This window comes from Arachis duranensis, chromosome 10 (genome assembly GCF_000817695.3).
Source record: "Arachis duranensis cultivar V14167 chromosome 10, aradu.V14167.gnm2.J7QH, whole genome shotgun sequence".
In the NCBI taxonomy this organism is placed as follows: Eukaryota; Viridiplantae; Streptophyta; class Magnoliopsida; order Fabales; family Fabaceae; genus Arachis; species Arachis duranensis.
Window position 1 is genome coordinate 96,269,330 of NC_029781.3, and position 10,798 is coordinate 96,280,127.

The window sequence follows — 10,798 nt, forward strand, 5'->3', positions numbered from 1 at the left end:
CTCCCCTAATGAAAAAGAGGAAAGAAACCATCTATCCAGCGCAATGGGAGGGAGGAGTCGAACTACCTCGAGTAGGACGCGACTATAGTGAAGAATTGAACCCACCTTGGTGCGGCGCAAAGGTAATGAGAAATCGAATCCACCTTAGCTTTGAAATTATTGATGAAACTTGTTCTTTTCTCTTAAATTGTTTCGATTGTGGGTGGATTTGGGCGGTTTGAATTTTTTTTCGTGTACTGTGATTAAAGAATAGAAAATGAGAATGAGTTGCGGAGGGTGTTAAAGTCTGCACAGGCACTTACTAATGATGGTGAAGTTGTATAATTGCTGTTGGAGATGAAAAGGGAGAAAATGGGATCGAGAAAGTAATAGTGATGATATCACAGTTAATGTTGAGGTGAGGACTAGGCTATATTTGGTGGTTGGAGATGGGAGAGGCTGCGGTGTGGATGGCGGCGACAAAAATGAGGGTCATGATTGGTGATTGCTGGAAAAAGGAATAGTAAGATACGAGAGAGAGAGAGAGAGTAATGGTGAAAAGAAAGATAATTTATGATTTTTGGTTTTTTTTTGGATTTAAATAATTTTATCGTACGAACCTAATTTTTTATGGGTATAATTTCAATTTCGTTATTTTTTAAGTAAATTTATCCGCATTTAAAATTTTTGTGAATACAAATGTTAATTTATTTTAACATTAAATATTTATTTTCATGCCAAATTGCAACTTCTAAAAAGACAAAATATCTGTGTTAACTTCTCTTAGTGATGCTATGATTACTCATATTACCATTTACAAAAATTGTCCCAATTGTTTATATGATAATAATTTGAACAGATGTCCAATTGAATTTAATTATCGAACATGAGTCAGGCAAATAAATCATAGTCACAGCAAGTGAGAATGGTTGATAGAATCCTACTTTTTCTTTATTAATTTCCTCTTTTTGGGACACAATCTTTTTTAAGCAACTAAGACCACTCAACACAAATTTTGAAAGTATGAGAGATAAGAACTGGGTTTAATCAATCCAATAATGATTTAGAGTTATGATGTAACATTCATGATAAAGTGGAAAAGAGTGGGAAGACAAAAAAAAATAATACAAAAGTAAATTATGGTAGTTTATGTATGATGAGAAAAAAAATACTTAAAATCTTTTTTCTTTTATATATACAACCAGTCAAATTAATAATAGAAAGAGACAATAGAATTGTGTAAAAAGTTAATAAATAAATTATATTTTTTATTATTTCTTTTGTGCATGTCTTGCAAGTAAAAACACTTTTTTTAAAAAAAATAGAAAGCTACAATTTCATGAAAGCTATACTGAGGGATTTGGTGTCATAATGAGTTCAATTATTTGCTTGGTTTGTTCTAGTTAGACCATTAACACTCACCAGAAATTGAATAGATTATATGTTATTTAATAGAATAATATTGTCTGTGTGTTATGTAAGAAAAATGTTAAAAATACGAGGCCTGCTACACATACAAGCCTTTTTTATTTACAAGTTATATAAGTTGCTCCAAGTCCAAGAAAAAAATGCGCGCTCCTTCAACAACACGTTCACTCTTCGTCTTCTTCCTCAATCAAAATGCAAACCATCAAGAAAAAAACACGTGCCTATTCCACAATACGTTCACTCTTCCTCTTCTTCCTCAATCAAAACACAAACCATCAAGATTCAAGGGACATTCAAAACAAACTACTACGATTCTGCAGAAACATTCTAACTCCTCGCGAAGAGTAGAAGAAATCAAGAAGAAAGGGTATAAATCTCCATAAAAAATCACCAGAAAAAAGAAGAAACATTATTCAAGGTACTGTTTTATTGTTCTTCTAGGTTTTTCTTCTAGATTGTCTCTGTCATGTGCCTCATCCTTAACCAGCAAAACATTAAAAGATTTCAAGAAGAAATATACTGTCTCACCCTGTTTTGGGTGTATTTCTTAAATCTTTTGGGTGTATTTCTGTAACCATTTGGGGGTATTTCTGTAACCGTTTGGGTGTATTTTTGTAACCGTTTGGGTGTGTTTCTATAATCGTTTGGGTGTATTTATGTAATCGTTTGGGTGTATTTCTGAAGTTCCGTTATCTTCGAAACGATTTCAAAGCTTGATTTCAGAAACCATGAAAATAAAAAAAAACGAAGCAAAGAGAGAACAGATGAAGGAGATCCAACAAATTTGGCAAGAAACTCGAAAAAAGAAACGAAATCTTTTGAAAAATGAAAGTTATATATTTGTGCGTTAATTGATTTGAATTGATTTAAAATTATGTTAACAAAGCACGTAACAAGTAGCGCGTTTAATGGGTAGGTTTTGTTCAGACTTGTAAAACTTGTAAATGCAAAAATACTTGTACGTAGAGATTAATTCTAAAAATATTTATTATTTATTTTTCAATTATTAGTTTACTTATTTGGTGTGGTATATTTTAGTAAATTTCAATTTATTTCAGATACAATTAAATAACACTCTAAGAATTGGATGAGAGTATCTGGTAGAAAGAAAGAACAAAAAAGTAATTAATTGAGTGTTTTTTATCATTTAAAATATTTGGTTTGAAAAAAATGAGAGAAATTTTCAAAGCAAAAAATTAGGTGTATCTAAAATTATTCACAAATCGTTCTAAAATTTTAAGAAATAGAGTAGTGTTAATTCCTTTAGTTATTAATGGCAGTATCAGATACAATAACAGACTTCATCTTTTTTTCTATTTTAATTTTGTTTTGTTTTGTTTCCATAATTATAAAAATCGGACTGTACAGATCAATTCAATTAGAAAACTAGTGAATCAAATCTTGAACTGATCCAGATTAATATTCTAACCGTTTAAGGAAACAAATTCGTAAGCCCAACGTGGCCGATCAAAATCGACACTTGAATCGAACCGGTCAACCTGCGTGATCAATTATCCATTTGCTGATGATGTCTGACATTAGCCTGCGAGGTTAAGGAAATTTCAACAAGCTTGCAACATGTGGGACTCAAACTTAGCAATTCAAGTATGAAGGCTAAGCTCACAACTACTATACCAATCTCTACTAAAAAATAGTAAAATAGCTGCGGATATTACCTGCATTTTTTTTTTGCAGAAATTTGTTGCAAATTTTGCAACTATTTTTTGCACCAGAAGGCGAGAAATATTACTCGCGAATTGTTACTATGAAAAATTTGCAAGTAAATATTCGCAGTAAAATTTGTAGCTAATTTTGGCAACAAGTTTGAGTCATGTTAAATTTGCAGCAAAATCTGCAGCAACAAATACTACCAAAAAAACGTTGAGTACCATCGGATTTATCAAATAAATCCGTTGATAATAAAGTTACCATCATCCTAGAATTGATAGTATAAACGTTGCTGAAAACTGCTTACCGACAAATTTTTTCGTCTGACGTTAATTACCAGTGTATTTCTGTTGGTATTTTCAATAGATTTTTCGAGATTGAGTTCATGATTACCGTTGGATTAATCCCACGGTAACTTTGGCGCCATTTTACGTGTTTAGACGCCAAGTTACTATTAGATATATTCGACGATGAATCCTACGGTAATATTTTTTGGTTTTGTTTTTTTTTTTACACAATTAAGCCATAATTAGTAGTAAATTAAAACTCTTGTTAACAAAATTGTTAGTAGAAATCTAAACTTAGCATAAATCAACAAATTATTTTATTAAAAATAAATTGTATGAATATAATAAAATGTCACAAAAGTAGAATACAATGACGTAGACAAACAAGAAAATAAAACTCCTACAGATCCCGGTAATAATCGTCATCCTTGTTGTGGTACCTCTACTGAGGCGGCGGAGTAGGTGCTGACGTTGATGCCCCACCAGCAGCGTTGCCACTGGAACCAGCAGTGCCACTGCTTCCAGCACGCATTTGCTGGTTGTACACCTCAATCTGCTCTCGTAACCAATCTAGCTGCTCTAGCTTCTCCGTCAGGTCCGAGCTGATGGCAACGGCTCCTCCCACGCATGCAAGCACGTCGTTGTACCTTCAGACTGTTTCGCTTGTTGATGAAGCTCCTGTGTCAACTTCTGCACCTCCTTCCTCAAGTCAACAACTTTCTGGGGATCGGAAGGGCTGGTGGCAAAGGCAGAGGAAGCCGCCAACATCGAAGAGCGGAGGCCACTAGCAAAGAATGACCCCAACTCGAAGCAGCGATTCTTGTGAGGCTCAGAGGTGGTCTCCAAGCCAGCTTTGTCGTTCCAACTCGGCAGCTAAGATTGTTGGGTCGTGGCCTCTAACCTTTGCATATAATTCTCCCATGTCACGCACGCCGTGATTAGGATTACTTTTAAATAATTGCCTTTAAATCAAATATATAAATTTGAAACTTAGAATTAATTTAAACTTATATAATGGGCCGCTAACCACTCATTAGACAACGACGCTTGAACCCTTCGTCATGAGTAAAATAGGTCTCTAGGTACTTCTTGATGGCTGGATGGATCCACGACGTTAAGTAGTCGTGCCACTTACGAATATTGCTCATCATCTGCTGAAAACGTTTATCTGCCTCGTGGTCGTAGATCTTTCTGAACATGAGATTATGCTCGGGATCCCATATGAATTTCAATTGCACAAAGTGATTCACCAACATTAGTTAGTCGGAATAAAATACAGTTCAAATACAGTTAATTAATTCAACATTATTGGGTTCTTACCACCCACTTCTGAAATCATCGATCTCTGGTCTCAGCCGGGATCTGCATGTAGGTCAGCCACGGGTAGTCCTACATCGACTTAATGGCATCAAAGATCTCCTGTGTGCAAGCATTGGGGTTTGGTGCAAACATAGCAGAGAAAAAAACCTAGCATTAACAAACACATAGAAACGCATAAACTTAAAATTAACAAATGTAAAATTAAAAAATTGTATGTACTCACGCCTACATGTAGGGATGGCCCTTTCTTTTGATTAATTGCCTTGAGTTTAATTACTTTTGGTATTTAGTTAATGTATGTTACTCTAATTTCTTGCTATTTACATTACGTGTCTCTTGCCATCAATTTCCCATTTTCTCATAGCTAATAATTATAGGGGGTAGGGGCAGGGTGGGTACCCGCAGGGGCGGGTTAGGGTTCAATATTTTACTACCGTAGGGCAGGATCGGGTAGAGCAAAAACCCCCTACCCGCCCCGTTGCCACCCCTACCTACATGCCATCGGGCCAAATCCTTAGATAGATGACGGAGGGTGGTGGAGGGGCATCCTACTGGGGGACACTGGAGGACTCACCTACCGCAGGCTCTGTCATTACTGGATCTGCAGGGAGGTGTAGCAAAAGAAGGCACGTAGTTTTGGTTTGGGACCATGATGAATTTCTGGTCTGCCGGACCTGCATGTGACATCACAGGAGTCGACAGAGTAATCGGGGTAGAAGGCGATGACTGGATAGTCGTTGGGGATTCAGTGGAAGCCCACCCTCTAGCACGACCACGTGACCCACCCGACCTAGCTCTGCTACCTGTAGTCATGTCTGTACAGTGATGAATATATACCAACGCTAATCAGAACACAATTAAATTCACCAACTCTAAACATATTAATACACTAAATATAGTAAACATATTAATAACATAACAAACATCAATAAATAATAACATAAGAAGAAACTCAAGAAATAACAAATATGAAAAAAGGTATGAATAACAAATAATTATAACAAATAACCTAAAACACTTAAAATAAAAATTTTGAGGAACTAATTCATGTCACAATTAACACAAATATCTATTAACTCTAAACATAATTATAAGACTTTCGAAAACATAATTTTAATTTTTTAATTTTACTCAAAATCTTATAAAAAATTTGACGGTCTCCCATAAAATTTGGATTTCTCCACCTCTTAAGGGTTCTGTCCAAAACAAATATCCATCCAAACCAACATATTAGGGTTGAAATCCTAATCCACCCACTAAAAGATTTCAATCATTTGTACTAATCAACTCAAGTGCATAGTACATTTAATAGATATTCAAAGCAACCTAACTTTGTAAATAAACAAGTACTAAATCATATAATTTATTTTAACTTCTTCATCATCAAACCAATTTTAATAACCAGAATACTCAACACAAATCTAACATAATAAACACAAATCATATTTTATAATAACTAATAATAAATACAAATGAAATCTAAATTACCATATAATAACCAAAACACAAATTAAACATTAAGTTAATCCTAAACCCTAAATTAGCATATAATAATCAAATTCTAAATCACAAAATTAACATATAACTAATCCCTATATTAACATGTAAATAAATCTTAAATTATAATGTATATAAGAGGGAGATGCATGGAACTTGACGGTCACGAAAGGAGATAAAGTGGCGGTGTTGGACAACGATGGCGGCGGTGCGTTGCTGGACGGTTGCGGTGATGGAGAACTGGCTGGTTTCCATCAGATGGAGAGGTAGCAGTGAGAGACCATGGATAGAGTGGCGACAACGAAATTAAGGGTGGCAAAGTGGGCTGGCCCGCCCCAACCCGTCCCGCCTAGGCCTGCCTCATAAACGGGGTGGACCAGCCCGTCCCGCCAACTAAGATGGGTTCAAAATGCTAGACCACTTTGCTTTTATGGCGGATTGGCGGGTCAGCGGGCTAGCCCGCTTGACTTTTTTTTTGAAAAATAAAATTCATTAAAATTAACAAAAATAATAATAAAAAAAATCAAATACAAATAAAAAATAGTCAAATTATAATATATTTTTTCACTATCTTTTTTTTTTAATTTTTAACTTCAATAAAATTGTTTAAAATAATATTTCTCAATAGAAACATCTTTATTTTAAAAAATAAGTCACATAATTTGAGAAAATATAAGAAATTATAAAATAAAATAAATAAAGTTAATAAATAAAAGTAGAATAAAAACAAAAAAAGTATTTAAAAATTCTATAATTATTAATTTTATAATAGTAATCACTCTTTTATTTAATAAAAAAAATCTTCGGCCCGCCCCGCCCCGCCTCGCCAAATCCCGCCAATTTGGCGGGCTCCAAATTCTAGCCCGACCCCGCTTTTTTAGCGGTTTTAGCAGGTCGACCCAACGGGTTCAACCTGTTTTGCCATTCCAAAACGGAATAGGTAGAGAGAGAAACAAAAAAGAGGGGTTTAGAGAGAGAGAGAGAGGCTTTTTGAAATGAAGAGGGAGAGACGTTCGTGCTCTCAATTTTAGGGATGATTACCATTGGATAAATCCTTGCGTGTTACCAAAACGCAACGGTAAATTTGACGCTAAAGTTCGTGCCTATTCACTCCCATTTTTCGCTAAGTATTACCCACAAATTTACCATCGGAAAAGTTAATCTGCTGGTAAATATTTGACATCATGAATCCTATCACAAAATCCTCCATAAATTTGTCGGTAAAGCCGACGTAACTCAAAACGCTAAATCCAACGGTACTCGACGTATTTCTTGTAGTGAAAATTTACGGACTCAGCTGCAAACTTTTGTTGCAAATTTTCTTGTGAATTTCACTTTTATGCGAATTTTGTTGCGAATTCATTTCTTGCAGATTTAGCTCGAAGAAAATTGTTGCACATTTAGAAGCAAATCAACTTTCTTGTGAATTTTGTTGTAGAATTTGTTGCGACTTTCAGTACTACGAATTTTATTGCTGCAATTTTAATTGTAAAAATTTTATTACAAAATTAGTTTCGAATTTTATTTCCCACAAATTTTGCCGCGAATTTCATTGTTGTGGTTTTAGTTGCAAATATTACGTTTCAAAGTTAGTTTTGAATTTTATTTTTTGCAAATTTTGCTGTTATTTTAGTTGCGAATATTTTTTTGGGGAATTAGTTGCGAATTAATTTTCTCCAAATTTTGGTGCAAATTTTATTATTGTGACTTTAATTGCAAAATTAGTCATAAATTTATTAGTTGGAGATTAATTTTAATTAGTAGACGTATTAACTTTTAATAATAGTAATTTCATAAAGTATTTTGTAAATTAAGTTTTTTTTACCAAAATATATGTTTCTCACTAAATTTTTTAATTACCCAACCAATATGCAAATTGTTATCTATTATTTGATATGCTTTTTATAATAGATTTAATTACTCTGTAGGTCCCTATAGTTTCACCGAATTTTCAATTAGGTCCTTATACTTTTTTTCTTTTCAATTGGGTCCCTATACATTATTTTTTGTTTCAATTTAGTCCCTGTTAACGTTAAACGTCAAAAAAATGTTAGTAAATTGTGAAATTACTTGTATACCCTTAGGGACTCAATTGAAAAGAAAAAAAGTATAGGGACCTAATTGAAAATTCGGTGAAACTATAAATAATCAATGAAAGATATTCATATAATTCTTTTTATTTTGCCAATATTATTCTTTTTGCTTATTTATATACAAATTGTACTAAAAATTCATTCTATCTGTTTGCAGCTTCTTTTTATATCATACTACAGTAGCAGCCAAAATCTTGATCTCAATATAGAACATAGCGGCATGGCCTTATTAGCCATATTAGGAATTTATAGGATCACTTCTCAATTCTCAACACAGTTCAATAACTACAACATTTAATTAATGGATCAATTTTCACCCAGAATAACTCAAATTTTTGTTAAACACATAGATATAACATACTCAATCAACTAAAAAAGAAGAAATTATCATTATATATTTGAATGATGAGTAGAATCTACTACATTATAAAAAATTTAGACAACAATGATTCGAAAAGGCAAACATGATTTACTTATACAATTCGAACAATTTCAAAACAGCACACTTATACTGACGATCTAGGTAGAATATTTGAAATTGATACTTCACTGACCAAAGGATCCTTATCAAAAGCATTTGATGTTGGCTCTTCTTTGATCTTTCTTCCAACTGAAAATGCAGGATGATTAAGAATTGGAAGTGTCATTGTCTCACAACCACTGTGGACATTGTTGGCCGATCTACTGCATCTTCTTGTACACACAACAAACCAAATATGTAACCTTAGATTTTCAAAGTCAACTAAGCTCTCAATCCACATCTATAATCTAATTATATTACAAACTCTACAAGAACATAAAATTTTTCTTCTTTTCCTCTAGATTTAGCAGCAAAGGGTTGTGATGCATCTTCTAGTGGCTGTGAATGCTTGGGGACCAGCCAAACTGAAGTTGTTACAGCAGTGGACAGAGATATGTGACATTTTTTTCTTCCCTTTCTCTTCTAAGTAGTTCTATACTCCTTCCTCCTCTCTTACTATATATGGCAGCAAGATGCTAGTAATAATGATGATGATGTCATATCACATTTTCAAAAAATGCATACGTGTTAGTGAGATTAAAAGGCCTAAGTATGTACCAAAGCAACAACACTAAGTACCTTGATTTTCTTAAGTAGCTCATAGCCTGTCATCCCTGGCATGCAATAGTATGTGATAAGCAAATTAACTTTGGACCTCTACAAAGCAGAAATTAATCCAACTATTAGCCCTTCTAAACAGCTATGTTACATGCAATTAGAACTACAAAGCTTTGATTCATAATCAGGTAAAAGAGAGAAGAAAACTTACCCCATTCATGGCATTCTGCTTACTATCGGTCAAACCCAAGAACTCCAATTCCCTTGACAATGATCAATTAAACTCATAATCAATTAATTATAGATAAAATACATAATCAGAAATCATAATCAATTCAACTCTCTCAAAGGCATTTAATCAAACACCTTATCTCCAATCTCACCTCTTTCCTTATTTCTAACATAATCAGTTAATTACAGATAAAATACATAATCAGAACTCATAATCAAAATTTTTTAACACAATCAAAACAAATTTTAGCAAACTAAGCTTCACAACTAGATCAATTGGTTCTCCTTGTCATTCAGGATGCTGATTACCTAATCAAATAAAGTCAAATTATATACAAGCGGCAACCAAAAATAAGCATAAGCAAAATTAGAGGTATTTAACAATCAAGATTTCTCAACATTGTACCTGAAACATTAGAATCAGGAGAGGATGCCGTTTGACTACTAGTTGTTTTAAGCATAAGATTTCTCCCGTTTTTAGTATAGTGGGAGGAAGACATTATTGAGAAGAATTATTACCCAACACTGACAGAAACCCACATGTTTATTCTACTCCCGATCTTTGAAATTCAAACAAATGAAAGCCATCTGACTGTTTCCTTCCCACATGCCACGTAGTCCCTTCATCTCCTCCGATCCAACAGTTGAAAAACTAAAACAAAATTCAATCATCACCTGTTGTTGTAGAACCAGTCTAGATAGCAAAACGGAGTCGAGGAGCGGCAATTCGAGGCAAGACACCGCAAGGCATGGTGAGGCAAAGCAAGACAAGGGGATGCAATAGGCAAGACGGACGAGCAGAGCAGAACAGAGCACCCGTGGGCAACGCAGAGGGACAATGACCACCCAGCGATGGACGACGATGACGCCATGGAAGACGGCAGCAAAGTGCGACGGAGGAGAAATGGAAACTTAGGAGAATAACTTAGGGGTAGTTAGAGTTCCCTGATTTTGGGGGACAAAATATAACGGGTATTTATGGTATTCTAAAAAAATAGAGGTATTTTTAATTAGGTCTTTTAACCAAATTATGAGAATATTCAATTTTTTAATGGAATATTCTATTATTTCAAATAGTTTTATGACGGTATGGACTAAATTGAAAAACAATTTAATGTATAGGGACTCAATTGAAAAGAAAAAAAATATAGGGACCTAATTGAAAATTCAGTGAAACTATAGGGACCTGCAGAGTAATTAAACTTTTATATATATAT